Source organism: Conger conger, chromosome 6 (genome assembly GCF_963514075.1).
Source record: "Conger conger chromosome 6, fConCon1.1, whole genome shotgun sequence".
NCBI lineage: Eukaryota > Metazoa > Chordata > Actinopteri > Anguilliformes > Congridae > Conger > Conger conger.
This window is the reverse complement of record NC_083765.1, coordinates 55,303,461-55,311,953: the sequence shown is the minus strand read 5'-3', so window position 1 is coordinate 55,311,953 and position 8,493 is coordinate 55,303,461.

Below are 8,493 nucleotides of genomic sequence, written 5' to 3'. Positions count from 1 at the left end.
CAATTTAATTCCTTTATGAATAAATTCTGTAATTTAAAACACAACATTAAAGATGGCATCCAATTAATACATATGCACTTTCCAGCATATTGCCTTGTCAGACATTTTGGTGCGTTTTGCATATGGAATAAAATTAGTGCTTCCTGAACAAAAATAAATAAATCCAAAAGTAAATGCTTTAAATGTTTGTCTGCCTAATAATTGCAATACACTTGTACTGGCATTGGTCCCAGTGCAAAAGACTTGCAGGTATCTGACAGAGGAAGATAGAATACCGTACCAAATGCAGAGGTCTGAGCCTTTGACCTCTTCCTGGTCTCATTACCTCTCCATTAGCCTTGTTTGAAAAGCATATCTTAATAAGATCAGTAATTAAGGGTCAGGGGAGAGGAAACACCTTGGACCATCATTTTTCATTATAATAGCTTGCTTTTGAATTCTTTAAGAATAAGAAAAGGGACTAATGGGTTTAAAATGTCTTCCCTTGATTGGCAAATGTGCAGAATATTTCATTTTAAATGTGTATATACATACATTAAATGTTCTATACATTGTTACCATTATGGTTTCACCAGCCTTGACAGCACATTGACAGTACAGTAGGTACTTCAAGCTAAATAAAAATGCGGAAATTAAATGGTCTAATGTGACAGGCCTTTGCAAACCTACTTGAAGCTTCCTTAACGGTCATGTCCGTAATTTTCAAAAAGATACTGACAATTAGAAAAGGAAACAATTATAGATCACAGAACCTGTGCACAGGAGGGCAGATGAGTGAAACTATGTACTCCAAAATAACTTTCACATTTACCCTTAGGGCAGTGTTTCCCAACGTCAGTCCTCGGGACCCACATGCCAGAAGGTTTTTGTTGTAACCAGTAACTCACAAACCTGATTTAATGATTGAACCAATCAAACCACAAAAATGCCCTTGATTAGTTAAATCAGGTGTGTGAGCTACTGGTTACAACAAAAACCTTCTGGCAAGTGGGTCCCGAGGACTGACGTTGGGAAACACTGCCCTAAGGGTAAATGTGAAAGTTTAATTGGGAAGTAAGTTTTTTTTGCATGCTCACGTTGACATTGCTGTGGAATTGCCCATAATCAGCATTTCTTGCTCCATATGCGTTTGGCTGGAGAGGATCATGTAGGATCTTAATGTAAAATTTACGGAGATCACTGTTTACTGTTATTCCAGTTTAACCTGCATTAATATTCAAATTAATAATGTACTGTTCTAACATGCACTTTAAAGGCCCACACACATTTTTAGCTTTGTCTCATCCTGGACCTTTTCATTTGCGTTCCATACTGATTCAAGTAAAACTATTGCAATTCCCGTAGAAGTGTGCATATTTTATATACTATTTTCATACTATTTATACGAGCTGTTTGTAAAATGATTTCCCACGTGAAATGGGACGCATAATTACTGGATTCATTTGCCAAATGTTTACAGGGAGCTGACCACAGGAGGGGGTCGGGGGAATTGGGCCCACTGCTCTTTCATGGGCATTTTGGATGCTAAAACCAGGAAGACAATAGTGATGTGTTTGGACATTTAAGAATGAAACAAGTAAATCACTGTGTTTCTACCACATTCAAGCACAGTAAATGTACAAATTACACTTAAAAAAGGTGTTATTTATCATTGCCATTTGGGATAGTGTTGCCAATTTTTCAAAAGGGGAGTTCAGGAAGATAATGGTCATTGAAACCATCACTTTCACAGAGGCCCAGCACAACAGTTAGGCGAGAACCTCCATTACTGGACACCATCCAACCCATTAGGCTCCACTAGCCCAATCTTTCACTTTACACAATCGTCACCATGTCTCTATGCCAGTCCCATGAGCCCAAATAGAGATGATGGTGATCCACAATAAGTGTTGTGTCAGCTTATTGTGCAGAGTTGAATTGAACTTTGTGTATTTGCAATTTAAGTAATGCTGGGGACAGCTTGATAGTAACTCCCAAGCTAAAAATCGTACATAAGGCTAGCAGACAGGTTTATAGCTTTGGACTATTTTCAGTAGTATCACTCGAGCAGGGAAATAAAATGTGCTCCCACCCCCCACTTCCTCCTCCATTTCCAGAAAGACACTTGACACATTGTGCATAGAGAGGTGGAAAGCAGCGCTGCTTATCTGAATAATAATGCGCAAGGTTGTGCAAAAAAGTTATTCACAAACATGCGTCTCAAGGTACTATATCAGCGGCGTTCTATACACATTTCAGAAATAGAGAAGGAGTTCTGGATGTACAAATTGCAAAGAGTATAGAAGTTAACATTTGACAAGGTATATATTCAGTGTCCCCCAGTTTGATTGGAGTACTTTTGAATTCCAATTTGTGGATACACAGGTGACCCATTCATAAAGAAATATGTACAAACCTATATCTATAAACAAGTAATAGGCAAACATATTATGTATCAATATTTTGTTAATAAATTAGAAATGGTAGTATTACATTTAAGAGAAAGAGAAATGAACTTCCATTTCATATGTATATTCATTCATATGGTAATAGAAAATACTAGGAAAAAAAGAAAGAAAATAAAACTCATAAGACACTCATTGTCCAAAGTTCATGAAACATTTCTTATGTAGTGCACTGATTGAATGCATCAGCATTCAGTACTGATCTCTTGTATTAACTCCGTTTCCATGGCCCTGTCCACATAGCTACCATTACAAAGCAGCTATGTTATGGCCAATTTGCATAAATATGTAGATTAGAACATAATCAGAAGCAGCAATGTTTCAGATATTGTATTTAAATTTTAGCAGAAAACAGCCTCTGGAACAAGACCTTCTTTCAGCAAGATTTTTGCATATTGAGGAACCAGATGGAATAACAGCGTGTGAATTACACAAACATGCTGATCTTCAGTAACTGGGTGTAATTTGTTCTGCTGGCTTGTACTTCTAATGCTATACTTAATGTGGCAAATTAGAAAATGGACTGAGCAGTGTGCCCAAAAAACACAGATGAGTTTTGGGAGTAGTATTCTGAGGCACAGCAGTACACCCACTGGGAGTTCTTGATCCTGAAGTTAAAAAACATTACATGTAATCCATGGTGAGGTTGATGAGGATGAAAAGTAAGGGTAAAAGTTCACAAATGGTGAATACGGAACAGCTATAGGTGTTACTGATTCTGACAAACATGTTATTGTTCTGGTTACATGTAATGTGATTGATTTGAACTGCTTTTAATGCTATTTTGGTGGGGGACAGGTCTGGTGTTAGCTCTACTGCTACTCTGTAAAGAGTCTGTGTGACAGTCATCTGTGAAAAGGGGTATACAAATAAAACTAATTGAATGCAAGACACAGTACAAACACTAATCAGTTTAACTACAGCAAACACCAATTATATTGAAATGAAGTCTCATTCTATGGCTGTTAATCTAACAAATGTCCTTTGTCACATTGTGTACATGGTACAGCTCCTTTATAATTTGAAACCGATGACCATAACTCCACAGAGCTTCCAAGCACAGTTTACAGTGCAGTCTATAGATAGTGACAATTTATGTCGTTTTGGCTCTGAACTCCAGCACATCAGATTGGAAATGAGATGAAGTTAAAGTGTAGCCTGCTTCAATATGAGGGTATTTCCATCATATTGGGTGACCGGTGTAGGAATTAGTGCTTATTTTATGTGGTCCCCCAATTTCAGGATGCCATAATACTTGGGACAAATGGCTTCACATGCGTTTGTGGTTAGTCAGGTGTGTTCAATCACTTCCTTAGGGCAGGTACTGTATAAGAGAGCTTTCATACCTAGCCTAGATTCTAGGCTTTTGATTGATTGCTTTGGAATCTATTATTGGCGTCTGTCAACATGAGGACAAGAGTTGTGCCAAAGACAGACAGAATGAGACCATTATGAAGCTGAGGAATAAAAAAATTGAGACGTAGGCCAAGCAATGGGCTTACCAAAATAAACAGGTTAATAAAATGGTTTTGTGGAACTCAAAATGCAATGGGACATAAATTCCATGATATCTGGAGTAGAGATAATATTTGTATCACTACTTACAAAACTTCCTCTTCCCTCTGCCATATGCTATATAAATCAAAATGTGTCACTATTATCAGTAGGTGTGTTGCAGCTGGATTCACTCAGCCAAATAACTTTTCATTGCGTTAAAGAGCGGTGCACAAAGCACTCTGGCGTACTGCCAATTTCCGTTGGAAAGCATATACTGTCCACTACTAGGTAATAGGTTGTAATCAGAACTAACTGAAAAGATTTCACCATGGCATAAATGGTGGGGTTTGACTGGGTTTGATCTAAGCAGTCCTATCATGTGACAGATCAAAAACAGTTTCCCTCAAACTTTTGCGAAGCACAATTATATAAACATACAGATACATTTTTGTACCGCTGCAGGCCGTCCACTAGATTAAGTACGGATTTTTAAATTGCTGTTTTGAACAGCTGAGGTTAGAGCTAGTTTGTTTTATCGGTGTGCTTTCAATCACTGAAACTGGTAGGCTACCTGGTATAAGTGATTGTTCAATTGTTTTGATAAACATTTAATCGGTATTTAATCACCGATCGCCGCGACGCCACATCCCAGTCTGCTCTCTCCCACAGACGCCCCGTGCGACATGGACCTCCACAGCGCCGGAACCCCTCCAATCTCTGCTAACCCCCACTGAATGGTCAATATACACCTTGAAGCCTCCCATGCTGCTGCCTTCCTACCACCACTCCACTCCTTCCACCTCTCCTTGCACCAATGTCACCGCCTCTCTCCCCCCTCTTGAATCCTTCTCCAACCTCCAGTGACTCTGCATCTGCCACCCTCCTTTCATCTCTCTCCTCTGCCTTTGACTCTCTCTGTCCCCTTGTCTCAAGGCCACCACACATCCCCTCCTAGTCCTTGGATGTCCGACACCCTATGTACCTCCAGAGCCAGCCTTCGCTCAGCTGAGAGGAAGTAGGGGGAAATCCAGAGACTCATTGGACCTCATAACCTACCAGTCTCTCCTGGCGGCATTCTCTTCTGCAGTCACTGCTGCCAAGGTAAAATACTATCAAACAAATTCATAACTTCACTTCTAACCCTCAAATTGTTTTCTCTTTTTCCCTCTCCTCAGAATGCCTCCTCCACCTCAGTCTTCCTTCACTGCTGATGACTTTGCAGATTTTTTTAAGATAAGATCGGACATCCGCAGATCCTTTGCAACCACCGCCCCCTTCTGTGCCCCTCCCTAACTTTTCCACTTTCTCTCGCCTTACAGACTCCAATGTTTCTTAACTTCTGCTCTCCCACCGCCCTACAACCTGTGCCCTTGACCCCATCCCCTCTTCTCTCCTCCAGACAATCACACCTGACATCCTCTCTTGTGAACTCCTCCCTGTCTTCTGGCTGTTTTCCACCATCCTCCAAGAGGGCCCACATCACCCATCTGCTGAAAAAAACCCACTTTGGACCCCTAACTCTTCTTCCTTTATCTAAAACAAAGGAACGAGCTGCTTCTAATCAACTGTAAGGCGGAAATGATTCAAATCTGGCATTGTCGCACTGGTCAGCTTGCTGGCTTCCTCTGGTATGGTGGCAATATGTGGCTGTAAAGTAATTTAACCCCAGGAGCATACACCATTAGCCCCCATCGTCTCAGCACCCATACAGGCAGGAGCCTGTGGGGGAAAAACACATGCATTGTTCCCAAAACAGCTGTCTTCCTGAACCCCCTGTTAATCCCCGTCCTATCAGGGTGCAACATCCTTTACGGCACGGGAAGGTTTCAGGAAGCACGGCCTGTTGGGCCCAGACATTATTCTCTTGGACCCCCCTTCCTTACTCCCTCCCTCTCACATCTCCCTCACTCCTCAGTTTCCCTGAAAGTATGCATAAAGCATCAGATGTTTCATGACAAATTCAGTTTTGATAATATTCATGTTTGGTATTATTCTGATTGTTTCAGTGCAACTGGTGCAATGGTTTCATTTCTGCAACAGCAAACCTTGGACATCATAACCAACCAGGAACCAAGGAGAAACTGTGTGGAGCTCTGCCCCAGTGAAAGCCATGTGCCTCAACCTGTAATGTTTCTGTATTTGTTCTGTATGTTTTCATGTTTATTCTTGTTTATTATTCATTTTTCATAGTTACCTGGTTTATGTTTTCCATTACAGTTCTCTACTGTCCTCCCCTGTTATGTCTGCGTCTGAATGTTTGCCAGTCTAGTCACCCCTCTGTCTGTGTGCCCCACTATTCAGGTGTTTACGGTATTTTCAGGTTTCCAATAATTTTCGTCACTCACGTTTTCTTACTTCCTGCTTTGTCTTGGTAGTTAAATGTTGTAAAGCACTATTCTTACTAACTACTACTAATCTAGGTTTTGTACAGTACTAATACGATTAATACACTTACTGTCTGTCTAACTAACAATCACTTTTATTGGGTACTTTATTTTACTAACTCACTAAAGTAATCTCTGCGCTGTTCTATAACTCTGCCTTCCTATGCTATCCCTTGTTACTCATTTGTTTCAGCGAAGTGTTTGCACCTGTCTCTTAACTATCACTACGTCTTCAACCTGTGCAATGTCTACTCCCTAATCCGGAGCCGTATGTTTTCTACATGTTGGTTTCATGCATCCAGTCTGCGTTTTCGTCTCCCCTCTGTTATTATGTTATTAACCCATTATGTTTTCCCACCTATTGTCAATTTGTTTAGCCCACCTTTTTCTCTGCCCCGCCTAGATTGTCACCTTCCCTCTTGTATTTAAACCCCATTCTCAGTATGCTTCTTTGTCAGAACGTTGATCATAGTAAGTGCCGATTTTGTGTAAGCCTTATTATTCAGATTCATGATAGACACCCCTTTGCCTTGACTTCTGTACCTGCCTTGCCCTCTTGTTTTGTTTGCTCATCTGATCTTCTGGTTTTTCGACATGTTGTTTTGTATTTTTGACTACGAGGTTGTTTTTGCCCTTTTGTACCTTCGCCCTGTGATTTCCTGGATTTTGACCTCTCGCTTGTTTTTCAACTATTCTTTTGCTTTTCGTTCTTGGCTTTGTACTGGATCTCTTGGCTTTTGACCACTGAACATTAAACTACGATTTCTGGATTATCCTGTGGTCTGCGTCTGGGTTCTCTGCACCATACATAACACAACCCCCCTGATCAAATCTCGTTTCCTGGGGTGGCCTGGCTCCAAATTCCAAATGGTTATAAAACGCCAGATGGTTCATTGGTTAATTGCGGACCCATTTGAGTGGTCAACATCAAAGGACTGATTTTGGATTTAAGGAGACCAAATCAAGCAATCGGGGAGAATGCAATCAGACTCCTATGCACACCGTGCACGTCTCTTCTGTGTACAGGGTGTCTGTAGCTTTTATTACCAGGTATGACTTTTACGACTCTGCAACTTGGTTTCCTTTGTAATACTTTTATGTATATTTTATTTGGAACTAGAGTGTAATTACGTATGTAACCAGCCTGGTAAAATAAATTGTTAAAACTTGATCTGTGTGGTTTCGCTTACTGAACACTCACTGTTACACAGGGAATGCTTGGTTACCCCCTCGAGTTGGTCTAGGGAGGATGCAAATTTACGCTTAATGTATCACGGCGTATTGACCGTAGACCTCTGATGGTAAATCACTTGCCTCCGCGTGGTAGTTAATTCATGTCGAGAACAGCCGTAGCTAATGTTGGTCTTCTTGGGTCCCTAGGCTGTAAACAGATATACCCAAAAGTAGCTATTCCTGCGACCTCTGGAATGACTGCAGATATCTAGCCAGCTCGTGAGACATGCACATAACGTGCGATGTGACATGCGGCAGAACCAGCAGAGGATTGTTCAGGGAGCCCGTTACGGTACAGGATTCCTGTAGCGATCAAGTCCAAATTATAAATAAGACATGTGGATAACTAATCTAAATTATTATTCAAATGGAGTCAGATAAACGAAGGTGGCCCATTGTGGAGACTCTTGGTCAGCCCGGACCAGTAAAGAGCGGAAGGCAGAGTGGTACTACTGTCTTTGTATCATGGTTTATTTATTGGCTGATCTAGACTCTCCGCATAGGGGCCACTAATATTTAACCCTACTAATATTCTTTCAGCAACACCAGAAGGACAAGCATGTTGATACCTGCGGCCCTCGCTAAATTCCGTTGTTGGGTTAGCGTGGGGTTTTCCACAACTCTTTCTTTTCTAAGAACAACCTGCAAGACCCCCATCAGTCTGGCTTCAGACCTAGCCACTGAACAGATCACACTCCTCTCAGATCACATTCCTCATGGAGGTCAAAACGGCAGGATCTCTGACCACCTAAAAGTGCAGACTGAAGACACATCGTCAAGCTGCACCTCTCCTGACCCCTCCCTACCTCCCTTTAAAAAATATTTGGCAGTTGTTATTTTGGGTCTAAATAGTGTCATTACGTGTATTAGAACTTGCTAGGATCATATTTTTGCTAGTTTTGTTTGGCTATGTAAGCAATTTATTGTTCATATGG